General features: G+C 38.0%; 1 long non-coding RNA gene across 5 annotated transcripts in view; it reads right to left on the bottom strand.

The window, feature by feature from the left end:
• Positions 1–400: 400 nt before the first annotated feature.
• The window catches only part of LOC144291659 (uncharacterized), an 87,016-nt gene continuing 72,893 nt past the window's right edge, over positions 401–14,523 (bottom strand). For 3 of the 5 annotated variants that reach the window (XR_013359025.1, XR_013359027.1, XR_013359028.1), the window contains 2 exons: positions 8,239–8,377; positions 7,357–7,605 (listed from right to left, as the gene is read on the bottom strand). This is a non-coding gene — a long non-coding RNA (uncharacterized LOC144291659). Of the gene's footprint in view, positions 1,528–7,356; positions 7,606–8,238; positions 8,378–14,048; positions 14,088–14,523 lie in introns of those variants that run through there. The other 2 variants (XR_013359029.1, XR_013359032.1) reach the window with 2 other exon arrangements.

The following is a 14,523-nucleotide window of genomic DNA, read 5'->3' as shown; positions in this document are numbered from 1 at the left end:
TACAATCCATATTTTCAGTGCTGTTACTAGGGAAATTCATTTAAAAAAAAAACAAAGAAACAACATTTTTCTTTACTTTGAGGCTTCAGGAAAGGCATTGGATTCAGATGAGTAGATAGCACTACATCAATCTAAGTTCAGGATTGATACGGATGGCCATTGAAACCCTGAAGTTTCAAATTGCTGCAAAGAATTTTACCATAATGACTATATTGCAATTTTGAAGAGTTACAGATAAATATCAAAACGAATGACAAGCAAATAGATTTTAAAAAGAATCAGTTGCATCCTTTCATTCAATACAATCTTAGCAATTAACAATGCAATTTGGTCATAACACAAACGTTTATTCATTAATTTGTCATAGGTCAATCATGTATACAGCACCGTATTAGGCACTAGAAATTTTTATTCATTCAACAAATAATGCTTTTCTGTTTAGAATACTGTTTTGGAGCTGAGGAAACAGCAGTAAAACTCATGTGACATTTCCATCCTCATGGAACTTATATTCTAATGGAGAAGAGGCAAAATAGGTAGGACAAATAATATATAGAGTTTGCTTAAAAGTGTTAAGTGCTAAAGAGAAAAAATATATAAAAAGGGAAAGAGAATAAAGACTACTGTGATGGGATGGCGAAGGGGCCACATTTTAGATGTGTTGAGACCTGATCTGATTTGTGATTTGGGAGGCCCACTCTGACTAGTACTATGAGACAGGCATGCCAAGGTGAATCAGATACGGTCCTAATATCAGTGAACTCACACTTCATTTGAGAGGCTGAGACAGATAGAGGTTCACTGCAAGGAGGTAAACATTACTAGAGAATTCAGAGTGTGATGAGATTTGAGAGTTGCAGTCAGACCTCTGCTTACCCCTTGGCCTACTCCAATTTGGCTTCTACCTCTATAATCCCACTGAGATAATTCTTGCTAAGAATTCTCATGACTTTTGTGTTGCCAAGTTCCATGTCCTTTTTTATATCATCACCACACTTGATGATGTCTCAGCCACCTTTGTAGCTTCTCATCTTGCCTTGCTTAAAATACTCTTTTTTCTTTCCTTCTGCTGCCATAATTGGTCCATGTTTTTCTCTTATTTTTCTTTACATGCACTCACTTGATAAGCTTATCCTTCTCTCCCCTAGTCATTGGGTCCTCAAACTTCTGTCCAGGGCTGTCAAGTTGCATAACTCAGAGGGGCCCATTTACAATATAGTCCAAAGGACCGGTGCTTTTTGAAGTTGAGTAATGCTCCTCGGCATAACATGTAATAAAGTAACTCATCTCTGTCTTGTCTGTTTTGGTTTCTTTCTTTAAGCAATCTTAATTGTGCAAGAGACTTCAAATAAGAATTGTTTATTAGTAAATGTCTCCATCCTAGGATACTTTGCTGTGTAACAAAAAAAATTCATGCAGTTGAGTGCTTGCATCACCAGTTGGTTGTCTCAAATGTACTTCAGGTTTGTTATGTCCCAAAGTGAACTCAAGGACTTCCCTTCATACACAATCCTCTTCCCATGGTCCCTGATAAATGGAGAACACTACCAGTCACCCTACTATGCAAGCCAGAACCCTTAGAGTCCTCTCCAATAAGTCTACTTCTGTACCCTCTAAATCCAAATCCATTATCCAGTCTACTGATTTATTTCCTCGAGCCATTGGTGTAATCCAAGATACCTTCACCTCCTGCCCTTTTTTCCTCCAGGAATCCTTTCTTCACACCGCAGCCATACATAGCTTTCAAAACACTAATTAAGTCATGTTATCAACACCCACCTGTTTAAAATATTGTGATGGATTTCCTTTTTAAACTGGAAAAAATGGTCATAAACCTTAAGTCTCCATATGTTATAATTTTGTCATTGCCTATCTCTCCCCACATATCATGCTCTGATGCTTTTCCTGGTCACTTTGCATTCTTACTACTACTTGCAATTTTAAATGTATCTGACCAGGACTGTTACACACAAGAGCCTTCCACGTAAGATGCTGAGGTAGATATCATCATTTATTTATCTGTAACTTTTTCTGAACAAATATCCCCCAAGACACACAAAATATCCAGAAATATCTGGAACTTAACCTTCCCAACAAAACTACCCCTATGGAGTTTATATGGAGCATTTTAAAATTCAATTGGATCTGAAAAAATTCCAGGCAAGAATTAGAATCTGATATAGATATTTTAAAAGATTTTATTTATTTGATAGAAAGAGCCCACATGTCTAAGCAGGGGGGAGGGGCAGAAGGAAGAAGGAAGCAGGCTCCCCACTGAGCAGGGAGCCCAAGGTGGGGCTGATCCAGGGTTCCTGAGATCATGACCCCAGAGGAAGGCAGCTGCTTAACAGACTGAGTGACCCAGGCACTCCTAGAATCTGATGTATTTAGGGAGTTGTACGGAAGGTCCATGCAGACGGCCTGGGTTCTAACCTCAGAATGGCCAGGTTTCAAGTTTTTTTCTAGACAATGTGCACAAGCTCTTCATGCTTCCTTTTTTTTCCATAAACAAAATTTCAGTGAACATTAAAAAAAATGGGAATAAATAAATAATAACTAACATTTATCTGATTTGGTCTATCAGCTATTAGTGCTGTGGCCCTATACTTTCAATAAAATAATAAAACGAATTTTGATTTAATTTCCCTTTCCTCAGATGTCCTCACTGGCTAAGACACTGCTTCTTTGGTTTTAGATACGGTACACATGTGTTTCTATAAAGACTTTCTCTGCCTGTATTAGTAAGCTTAAATGTCATGGAGTGTACACAAATTACACAGATCAAATAGGAAAAACCAGACAGGATTCTCTTTCCCAACAATGAGGAAAAGAAGACATAACACCACTACCTGCAATTAGAAAAAGTGGTTCGAACTACTAGGAGGTATTTCAGTCTACCACAACGTTTTTGGCGTCTGTAGGGACACCTCTCACTGCAAACAAAAGGTTAATAGCCGTGCTTTTCCAGCTGTTTCACTTGGGCCAGCTGTCTGAGTGGCCCAAACTACTTAGCTGCACATTAGCGCCGCAGAAACTGCCGGCTGCTGCTTGCCGGGAGAATTGTTAACTTCTGTAAAATGTTGGGCTGAATGTCATTATGGTTTGAATTAAAATAAATTTGCTAAGTGGCTTGTATATTAGCACTGGTACAAGGATTAGTCTAATGGAAACGAAAATACATGATTCCCTTTCTAGCTGATCTGAGGGCCACTCTAAGGCTTTAGTATACAGCCCTCTCCACAGTCTGTTTCCTGGCTGGCTTTCAGAGTTCCGCCAGTTGCCTGCACATTGCAGTATGTATACCAACCCCCTCTCTCAAAGCTAATTCCTCTAAAATGGAAAGAAATTGAGACGTCTGGGTTGCTCAGTGGTTGAACGTCTGCCTTTGGCTCAGGGATCAAGTCCCACAACAGGCTTCCTGCAGGGAGCCTGCTTCTTCTGCCTGTCTCTCTGCGTCTCTCTCTGTGTCGCTCATGAATAAGTAAATAATTTTTTTTTTAAACAGAATTTTTGGAAAACCTGTTAGGTGTTTATGCTTATTGAGAATATTGTCGTGTGCTCCCTTTGGTAAGCACGTATACTAAAATTGGGACGATAGGGAGATTAGCATGGTCTCTGCAACGGTGACATGCAACTTAGTGAGAATATTGTAACAGTGAACAATTATATACTGTTCTATAGTTATTAATGACAACATTAGGGGCATGTCTTGGATTTTGCCTATGCTTTAGATTTGGTGCTTAGTTCTCTACGTACTGTTTCGTTTTCTTTTTTTTTTTTTTTTAAGATTTTATTTATTTATTTGAGAGCAGAGCACATGAGAGAACACAGGGGCCGAGTGGGGGAGGGGCAGAGGCAGAGGGAGAAGCAGACTCCCCACTGAGCAGGGACCCTGATATGGGGCTCCCTCCCAGGAGTCCTGGATCATGACCTGATCTGAAGGCAGAGGCTTAACCCCACTGAGCCACTCAAGAGTGCCCTCTACATACTGCTTCTGCAGGCTGTATCTAGAGGCCACACCTCACATTCTGGCCCATTTGCACACACATTGTCTCATTGATTCTTCATAATTACTACAATAGGTGGTTATATGTGCTATCTTCATTTTCTTGAAGGGACTCTGAGACGAGGCAGGATGTGAGTTTACTGGTGGGTGGTGACACCCAGATTTATCCTGCAGGGCTATAACTCCATAGGCCATGATTTTTGTATTGTTTCATGTTTGGATTGGTACAAATGACCTCTGTGGCAACTATGACAATTGCAGGAATCGAAGTTTTGACGCTGGGGCCAGCAGGGAGGAAGGGGAGCATTTCAGAGTTCAGTTCAAAACTGAGTGAGTGCCTGGAGGTCTAATGAAGCAGTCTGGCTTTGGGAAGGCTCTTAGGACCACAACTTTCTCTCTTCCCAATGTGCTTGCGTTTGCCACAAGGAGCAGTTCCTGTCATTTTCACCTAAGACATCTTTGAATTCTTCTCATAAGCTATCTGCATGCATTGATGCCATACAACTAGTTACTCTTCAAAAGAGGAAAGTACAAAACTCATAACTTTAAAACAAAATTATTCCTTTAGTACTGAGTTGTAGGAAGCATTTATTTTATTTTTAACAAGAAAAGTGGCATTTCACTGGAGTCCCTGGGTGGCTCAGTCTGTTAAGCGTCTGCCTTTGGCTCAGGTCATGAAGGGAGGGGGGAGGCGGTCTCTGATAGAGCCCAGCATCTGGTTCCTTGCTCAATGGGGAGCCTGCTTCTCCCTCTGCCCCTCCCCCTGCTTGTACTTTCTCTCTCTTTCAAATGAATAAATAATCTTTATTTATTTATTTTTTTTATTAAAAATTTTTATTTATTTATGATAGTCAGAGAGAGAGAGAGAGGCAGAGACATAAGCAGAGGGAGAAGCAGGCTCCATGCACCGGGAGCCCGACGTGGGATTCGATCCCGGGTCTCCAGGATCGCGCCCTGGGTCAAGGGCAGGCGCTAAACCGCTGCGCCACCCAGGGTTCCCTCAAATGAATAAACAATCTTTAAAAAATTGCTAGCAAACACAAAAATGTTCTATACATAATTAGTTATCACAGAAATAAAAATTATACTACAACCTGATGCTATTACCTATGTATTAGAATGACTATAGTTGAAAACAAAAGCAAAACAGTGATGATTTTTTAATACTAAAATTCTTTCATATTGCTGGTGGGAGTATAAATTGGTACAGTCCCTTGGAAATCTATCTTATAGTATGCACTAAAGCTAAGTGCTCGCATACTATATGCTGTATGACCAGCAGTTCCATTGCCAAGCATATACCCCAAAGAATGGCATGTACATATTCATGAAAAAATACAGGTAGGTAAATAGGCATATCTATATATTTATACTCATAGTTGCAATGTTTATGTGAATCTAAAGTGGAAACAGCACAAATGTTTATCTGTAGTAGGATAGATAAATTTTGGTATAAATTTTTCTTAATTTCTATTTCTTATATTAACATTTTATAACTTCATTTTGATTAGAATACACCTACTTTTTTCTTTTTAATAAACTTACACAAATAATTTTATTATTTTTATATGCTATTTAAGCAATATATAGCTAATTAATTTTGATTTGGTTTTATTTATTTATTTATTTACAATCTAAGAATCTCCTTTTTAATAGTTGGGTTAGCTCATTTATATGAACTGTGTTTATAGGTACATTTAGTGTTACAAATTAAGAAATATTTACCTGTGGGGATAATCAGTTTCAGAGGATTTGAGGAGGACTTCTGTTTATTATACTGTTCTGTTTTACTATACTGTTCCGTTTTTTGATCAGACTGGTGATAAAATTTTATCAATCTGTAAACTTAATATGTGTCTTTTGGAACACACATTATATGTCAACTAATGCATGTCGGTTTAAATATTTATGTAAATGTATTTTTGTTTTTTCTATTTTGTTTTTGTTTTTTATTTTCTTTTTTTGTGTAACTGTGTTTAATGAAAATTTAAGGATTTAAGGACATCTCCCCAAAATGTATATGGCATGTGCTAAATATACTATTATAATTCTAAATAAAAATATTTACCAACCATGCTACAGGCAAAAATAAAATGAATTAAAGATGGATTTAAAAGCAAAATATGGAAGAGGAAGCATCAAAATTATTGGAATGAATGAAACAGAGTATAATTATGGCATCAGGTAAGGAATATATTCTTCAAGAAAAAAGTCAAAGAAAAAAGTCAAAGAAAGAAAGAAAGATTATGTTACCTGACTTCATAAAAATTAGCATTTTACAACAATGAAAACAATCACAGAAAGATACCATCAACAAAATGACAGGAAGTATGATTAGGAAAATCAATTTAGAATGTATATGATATTTAGAATTTTTGATGGAAATGTAAACTAGTATAAAATCTGAAGGACAAATTTTAATATCTATTAAAATAAAAAAGGATCCAGCAAAGAAAGAATATATATGCAAAGAATACATATATAAAGATCACGTATATATAGAGAATACACATACATACAAAACGTATGTATAAATATAAATTCTGGTACAGGTGCATGAATATTTATTGCAGAAATACTTGTAAACAGAAAAAAAATGCGTGGGCTAAACATTCTTTAAAAAGACAAATTAAATATTTAAATATAATACTAAATACAATATAATATTCTATGTATCAGATAATGGGAAAAATTTGTCCCAATGATTGTATAAAGATAGATATCAGAGCATATTTTGAATGCAGCATAATCTGTCCAAGCGATCACATTTATATAAATTTAAAAGGACCATACGCATTAAGTATGCTAATTTGTTAAACCAGTGCAATTCATCCTTTTCAAAAATTAGTGTGTGTATGTAAAACTGTAAAAATGAGTTGGACTCATGATAGAGGTTGCTTCTGACCAGGATGGAGAAATAGGAAGGAAATAAAGGAGAATGACACAGGGTATGACACTGAATTAGAATTTACTAAAAATTATTATTTTTAGTTTAAAAAAATTGAAGCAAATATTAAAGAATTTTAAATGCTTAAAATTCTTGGTAGAATAATTCATATTTGATCACTTATTCAATATTTTATAAAATAAAAGTGTTAGAGAAGGATAATTTATTAGATAAACAGGTTGATTTAAGTGGCCATGAGTATTGGCAAAGTGATTTGGAGACCAGATGAAAGGTCAACTCCGGACCCTAAGTAAGGGATGTTAGCATGTCATGCTGGAACAAAGGTATAAAGACCCTAGAGACACACCCCTGAAAATTTCACCTATCTTGTTTTGCATTAGAGATGGTGAAGGGGAACAGAGGAAGGCAAGATTAGTGACAATCATTCTTTTATTCACCTATTCATTCATTCAGAAAGGATTTATGGAGCAAGAGCTATGTATTGCATAACTATCCTAGCTGCCATCAGGTCACACAGGCAAGTTTCATTCCGTCCCAATGAACTGTGCCGAGCCCTCTAAGAATAAGTACAAATGGCCACTGTAGTACAGAAGAAAAGATTTCTTTGTGGGTCCCAGGGAAGATCTCACAGGCTGGAGGGTTTTTGAAAGATGGGGTGTATCGTGAGAGTGGAAGAGAGCTGTGCACCACTCTGTAAAGAAATGGAGGCAGGAAGGATCAGGGACATTGGGTCACTATCATCATCTTGTCCTGCTCAAGCAGAGACTGTCTTGTGGGAACCAGCAGAATGGAGGCTTTAAATCAGCCTGAGGCCTCATTGCCAAGAGCCCTTTTGACTGTTCCTCATTGTTATGGGTGATTGGAAGCCATCTAAGCATTTCCAGACTGGGGATATCACCACAATTACTGTTTTGGAAACGAAATCCTGTTAGCTGGGCAGAGGAAGGTCTCATAGGAACAGGGGCCAGGGACAGAAAGACAAATGAGGTTGCTAAAGAAAAACACAGACTAATAAGACAGAGGCCATGTGGATGGAAAAGGAGGGGGGAGAATTTAAAAATGAAAGTGGTATTATATGGCAAGGTTTGATGGCTATTTGGATATGAGAAGGTAGGGGGAGGACAGATGTGATAATGACTGAATTTTCATAGCTTCAGATAAGCACTTGTAAGTCATCCAATGATGTCCACTTGGCAGGTGGAAATAGGAAAACCAATTATGGGTCTTCTTCTGCCTATGAATTTCAGGAAGGCTGTATTGAAACTAGTTCCTCTTCTACTCAGGAGTCCTGTTTGGGCTAATAAGCTATAGAACCAGTACTTACTTCATGTCATGGCTTTGGCTGTGACAGGAAAGTTTATTTAATAATTGAATTTTCCTGAGGTGCCATCAGTATGGATGCACATCCAAGGGAGAATATTTCTCTTTTGACAACATGCCGTGAAGTGAAAATTTCCAGAGACCTGGAAAAAATATTAACATAGGGAGACATTGAGAAAGGATACTGATTGGTTTGAAAATGATTGTGTTCAGATGAACTCTTAATATGTGTAGTCAGTCTCAAAAATAATCACCTTCTCTACTCTTAGAATGTCATGGTATTAAAATCTTCCATGGCCATTCAGACATTCATCACTTGAACACACAAGTTAAAGGAATACTGAACTCCTTTGATACCTGGAAGCATGACTTTAAATAGTTGAGGAAATTAACAGCTCAAAGCAGGAAAAGTCAGACTGGAAACTAGGTGATAAGTCATTAATTTGGGGAAAGTCAGAAGATGTCACTGAGTATTTGCTGGTCACTTATTTATGTCAAGAAATTGATTACTTCTTTTGCCCAAAGTGAAAAAGTTCTGAAGACACTTTGTCAAGATCTGAATGTTTTGAAAACAGTTATAGTCATGGTCTCAGAAGTGCTTTAACTCATATTCATTGGTTATGCTCTAACTCAGAGCCAGGGCACAGATTTTGAACAATGAAATCCAAATGTCAATTTAAACAATATGCCTGCAAGTTGCAAGTTCTTGAATATTCAATTAAATCGCTAGCTCCTTCAGTTATGCTTCCTCTAGCAAAAAGGATTCTCGTTTCCTGAATCCCAATGACATTTTCTTTATCCATTTGTGAGATGCCTTATTTAGAGAAAAACCAGTGTGAACTTATATATTCATCTGTTTTGTAATGGTTCACAAGACTGGGTCACTTTGCTCTAGGAGAGGATATAAAATCAGAAGAAAGTGGATTTTCCCATGCCAATCACTAGAAGAAGAAATTATACTTGAGAACAAGGTAGAAGGAAGCTAGATTAGCTCCGGTTAGGAATCCATGCAGATAGATCCATGCATAACCTCTATCTCTGTCAAAACAGCTATTTTACTTTTGTTGCCAGCAGTACTGAATGCCCAGTGCCAGAGGCTGGCCCATGTCAAGTGGATGAGACATTTTGTCAGCTTATGATTTAGTGCCTTTTCCATGGTGGATGCTCTCTGCTGGGCATTAATGGGCAATACAAAGGTCTTCATACTTTGTGCCCACTCCCATGTCTCCACCTCAGACCACCTTGTCCTTAATCTTCTGATTGTTCTCTATGCAGGCCCTTCACCAATTGACCAGCCCATTGGCCACTGCTCATGAATTCACATATATTCTAATTTAAGGGTATTTCTTTTTTTCAAGATTTTATTTACCCAAAAGAGAGAGAGAGCACAAGTGAGAGAGAGCATGAGTAGGGGGAGGGGCGAAGGGAGATGGACAAGCAGACTCCCCACTGATCAGGGAGCCTCACATAGGGCTAAATCCCAGGACCCCAGGATCATGACCTGAGCCAAAGTCAGATGCTTAACTGATTGTGCCACCCAGGTGTTCCAAGATTTATTTATTTATTTATTTGAGAGAGAGAGAAAATGAGGAAGAGAGAGCAAGCAGGGGGAGGGTAGAGGGAGAAGAAGAGGGAGAGAAGTAGACTTCTGGTTTAGTGTTACTTTCTCAGGCTATCTGCATTGGTCTTTAAGAAGACCAAGATTGTTATAGCCTTGGACTTGAACTTGGGATCAATTTCTGGTCCACTCCCTTGCTTCCTTCTGGTTTCTGCTCTGATATGACCTCCTCCTAGGTCCCTCCTCTGAATAGCTCACCCTATACACTCCCCCAGCTCTTTTTTTTTTTTTTTTTCCATGAGAGACACAGAGAGAGAGAGAGAAAGAAAGAGAGAGAGAGAGAGAGAGGCAGAGAAATAGGCAGAGAAAGAAGCAGGTTCCATGCAGGGAGCCTGATGTGGGACTCAATCCTAGGACTTCAGGATCATGCCCTGGGCTGAAAGCAGGTGTTCAACCACTATGCCACCCAGGTGTCCCTCTTCTCACTCTTTACAACATTATTCTTTAATGTGTCTTGCTTTCTCTTCATAGTGAGATAGACCCTAAGAGAGAAAAAACTTTTTTTTCCCCATTCTTCTTTTTGGGCTTCTGTTCTTGCTAAGACCTACACTCCCACTGCACTCTATGCATGCCCTGTAATGCAACTCATTTATGTCCTTCTTGTAAGGGTCAAGGAGTTTAATGATTCTCTAGAATAATAGCATCTATGAAGGACCAGATGAGAATGACCAGAGAAAGCTATCATATGCATATTCCAGACCACCGGCAAGACAACTAGACAACTCCAAGCCAAGGCCTTCTAGCTCCAAGGAATAACACCTGGGACCTCATTTTTGTTTTTTTGGTTTAATGGTTTCCTGGATGCCCAAGAGGACACAGGCACCAGACCACTATACTCATTAAAAAACCCCAGACTCAGAGAGTGATGTGGAATATTTTTCATGTGCTTGTTGGGCATGTGTAGGTCTTCTTGGAGAAAGGTCTGTTCAGGTCTTTTGCTCATTTCTTGACTGGATTGTTTTTTTGAGGGTGTTTACTTTGGTAAGTTCTTTATAGATCTTGGATACTAGCCCTTTATCTGATGTCATTTGCAAATATCTTCTCCCATTCCATAGGTTGCCTTTAGTTTTGTTGACTGTTTCTTTTGCTGTGCAGAAGCTTTTGATCTAGATAAAGTCCCAGTAGTTCATTATTGCTTTTGTTTCCCCTGCCTTTAGAGACTTGTCTTGCAAGAAGTTGCTGTGATCGAGGTCAAAAAGGTTGCTGCCTGTGTTCTCCTCTAAGATTTTGATGGATTCCTGCCTCACATTTATTTTACTTTTTTAAAAGATTTTATTCTTTTATTCATGACAGAGAGAGAGAGAGAAAGACAGAGAGAGAGAGAGAGGCAGAGACACAGGGAGAGGGAGAAGCAGGCTCCATGCAGGAACCCGATGTGGGACTCGATCCCAGGACTCCAGCATCATGCCCAGGGCCCAAGGCAGTGTTAAACCTCTGAGCCACCCTGGGATCCCCTGTAATTCTCCTTTTTGATGGGGTCTTTGTTTGGCTTGGGGGTCAAGGTAAAGCTGGCTTCATAGAATGAATTTGGCAGTTTTCTTCCTATTCCTATCTTTTGAAATAGCTTCAGTAGAATAAGGTTTTATTTCTTCTTTAAATGTTTGGTAGAATTCCCCTGGGAAGTGCTCTGGCTGTGGACTCTTGTTTCTTGGGAGGATCTGATGACTGCTTCAATTTCTTTGCTGGTTCTTTGCTGGTCTGTTCAGGTTTTCTATTTCTTCCTGTTTCAGTTTTGGTAATTTATAGGTTTACCAGGAATGGATCCATTTCTTCCAGATTGCCTAATTTTTTTGGCATATAATTGCTCATAATATGTTCTCAAAATCATTTGTATTTCCTTAGCGTTGGTTGTGATCTCTCCTTTTTCATTCATAATTTTATTAATTTGAGTCTTTTCTCTTTTCTTTTTAATAAGTCAGCTAGGGGTTTATCTATTGAATAATTCTTTCAAAGAACCAGGTCCTAGTTAGTTTCATTGATCTGTTCCACTATTCTTCTGGTCTCTATTTCATTGACTTCTGCTCCAATCTTTATTATTTCTCTTCTCCTGCTTTATTTAGGCTTTATTTGCTGTTCTTTCTCCAGATCCTGTAGGTGTAAGGTTAGCTTGTGTATTTGAAATTTTTCTAATTTTTTGAGGAAGGCTTGTATTGAAATGTACTTCCTTCTTGGGACTGCCTTTGCTGTAACCCAAAGATTTTGCACATTGTGCTTTCATTTTTGTTAGTTTGCATAAATGTTCTTAATTCTTCTCTAATTTCCTGGTAAACCTATTCATTTTTTAGTAGGATGCTCTTTCATCTCCAAGTGTTTGAGTTCTTTCCAAATTTCTTCTTATGCTTGAGTTCTAGTTTCAAATCATTGGGGTCTGAAAATATGCAGGGAATAATCATAATCTTATGGAATTGGTTGAGACCTGATTTGTGGGGGCAACCCCAGTGGCTCAGTGGTTTAGTGCCACCTTCAGCCCAGGGTTTGATCCTGGAGATGCAGGATCGAGTCCCACGTCAGGTTCCCTGCATGGAGCCAGCTTCTATCTCTGCCTGTGTCTCTGCCTCTTTCTCTCTGTATAGCTCTCATGCATAAATAAATAAAAAAAAAATCTTAAAAAAAAAAAAAACCCATAGGAGACTTGAATTGTGACCCAGAATGTGATCTACTCTGGAGAAAGTTCCATGTGCAGTTGAGAAGAATGTGTATTCTGTTGCATTAGGATGGAATGTTCTGTATTTATCTGTGAAGTCCATCTGGTTCAGTGTGTCATTCAAAGCTCTTGTTTCTTTGTTGACCTTTTGGTTAGAAGATCTGTTTGTTTGTTTGTTTGTTTGTTTTGCTGAGAGTGGATGTTGAAGTCTCCTCTTGTATTATTATCTATGTTTCTTTACTTTGGTTATTAATTACTTGATATAATTGGCTGCTCCCACATTAGGGGCATAAATATTCATAATTGTTAGGTCTTCTTTAAGTATGATATAATGTCCCTCTTCATGTCTTAGTACAGCCTTTGGTTTAAAATCTAATTTATCTGATATGAGAATTGCTACCCCAGCTTTCTTTTGAGAACCATTTGTATGGTAAATGGTTCTTCATCCCCTCATTTTCAGTGGGAAGGTGTCTTTAGGTCTAAAATGAGTCTCTTGTAGACAGCATATAGATGGGTCTTGCTTTCTTATCCAGTCTGATACCCCGTGTCTTTTGACTGGAGCATTTAGCCCATTCACATTTAGAATAACAATTGAACAATATGAATTTAGTGCCACTGTATTCCCTGTACAGTCACTGTTTCTGCAGATTGTCTCTGTTTCTTTGGGCTCACTCTTCACTTACAGGATCTCCCTTAATATTTCTTGGAGGGTTGGTTTGTTGGTCACATATTGTTTCAGTTTCTGTCTGTCCTGGAAGATCTTTATCTCTCCTTCCATTCTGAATGACAGCCTTGCTGGATGAAGTACCCTTGGCTGTGTGTTTTTCTCATTTAGTATCCTGAATATATCATGCCAGCTCTTTCTGGCCTCTCATGTCTCTGTGGATAAGTCTGCTGTTAATCTAATAGTTCTCCTGCAATATGTTAGCAATCTTCTGTCCAAGCTACTTTTAGGATTTTTCTCTTTATCTCTGAAATTTGCAAGCTTTACCATTACATGCTGGGGTGTTGATCAGTTTTTATTGATTTTTAAGAGAGGTCCTATCTCTTGGATATGAATGCCTGTTTCCTTCCCCAGATTAGGGAAGTTCTCAGGTCTGATTTGTTCAACTATACCTTCTGGTTTCTCTCTCTCTCCATGCCTTCCAGAATCCCAATAATAACGGATTTTTTTTTTTTTCAAACTATAACTTAATTCTTGGAGCCTCTCCTCTCGTGGGTTCTTAGTTGTTTTTCTCTCTTTTCCTCAGCTTCCTCCCTTTCCATGAACTTGTCTTCTACTTATCTTCTATGTCACTTACTCCGTCTTCTGCCCCATTTAACCTAGCTGTTAGAGCAACTAGTTTAGACTGCATTCTCAGAATATTTTTAATTTCAGCCTGATTAGATTTCATTTTTGCAGTAAGAGATTCTTTGGTCTTTTGTGTTTTTTTCAAATCCAACTAGAAACTTTATAATTATAATCCTGAATTCTATATCCAATATCTTACATAAATCCATATCCATTAGATCCGTGGCAGAAAGTATTACTTCTGGTTCTCTCTTTTGTGGTGAATTCTTCTGTCTAGTCATTTTGTCCAGTGGAGAATGGCTGTATGAATGAGCAGAGTCAAAAATATCAACCACAACATGAGCAAAATGCACACTAGACAAATCTGAAGAGGTCAGGGACCAGAAAATAAAAGAAAAAAGACAACGAAAAGAAAAACAAATTAAAAAGGGGGGAGGGCAATGGCGGAGGTGAGAGAATATAATCTCACAGAGTGGATCAAGACAGTGACCCATTTGGTTCTGAGTGTATTTTGGTCTGTATGTTACTAAATCCCCAAATTGTCATTATTTTTTAAAAGCAAAACATATATATACAAAAGTAAAATAGAATACGGTGAAAGGAAGCCAAAAATGAAGAATATATCTATAATATATGATTGTAAAATATGAAAGTTAAAAGAGAAAGAAAACTTAAATACTTAAAAACAAAGAGTTGATAAAATATCAAACTAGTTGAGGTGGGAAAAAAGAAAGAA

Source organism: Canis aureus, chromosome 20 (assembly GCF_053574225.1).
Source record: "Canis aureus isolate CA01 chromosome 20, VMU_Caureus_v.1.0, whole genome shotgun sequence".
Lineage (NCBI taxonomy): Eukaryota > Metazoa > Chordata > Mammalia > Carnivora > Canidae > Canis > Canis aureus.
Note: the sequence above shows the minus strand (reverse complement) of the source record. Positions and strands in the feature narration are given on the sequence as shown.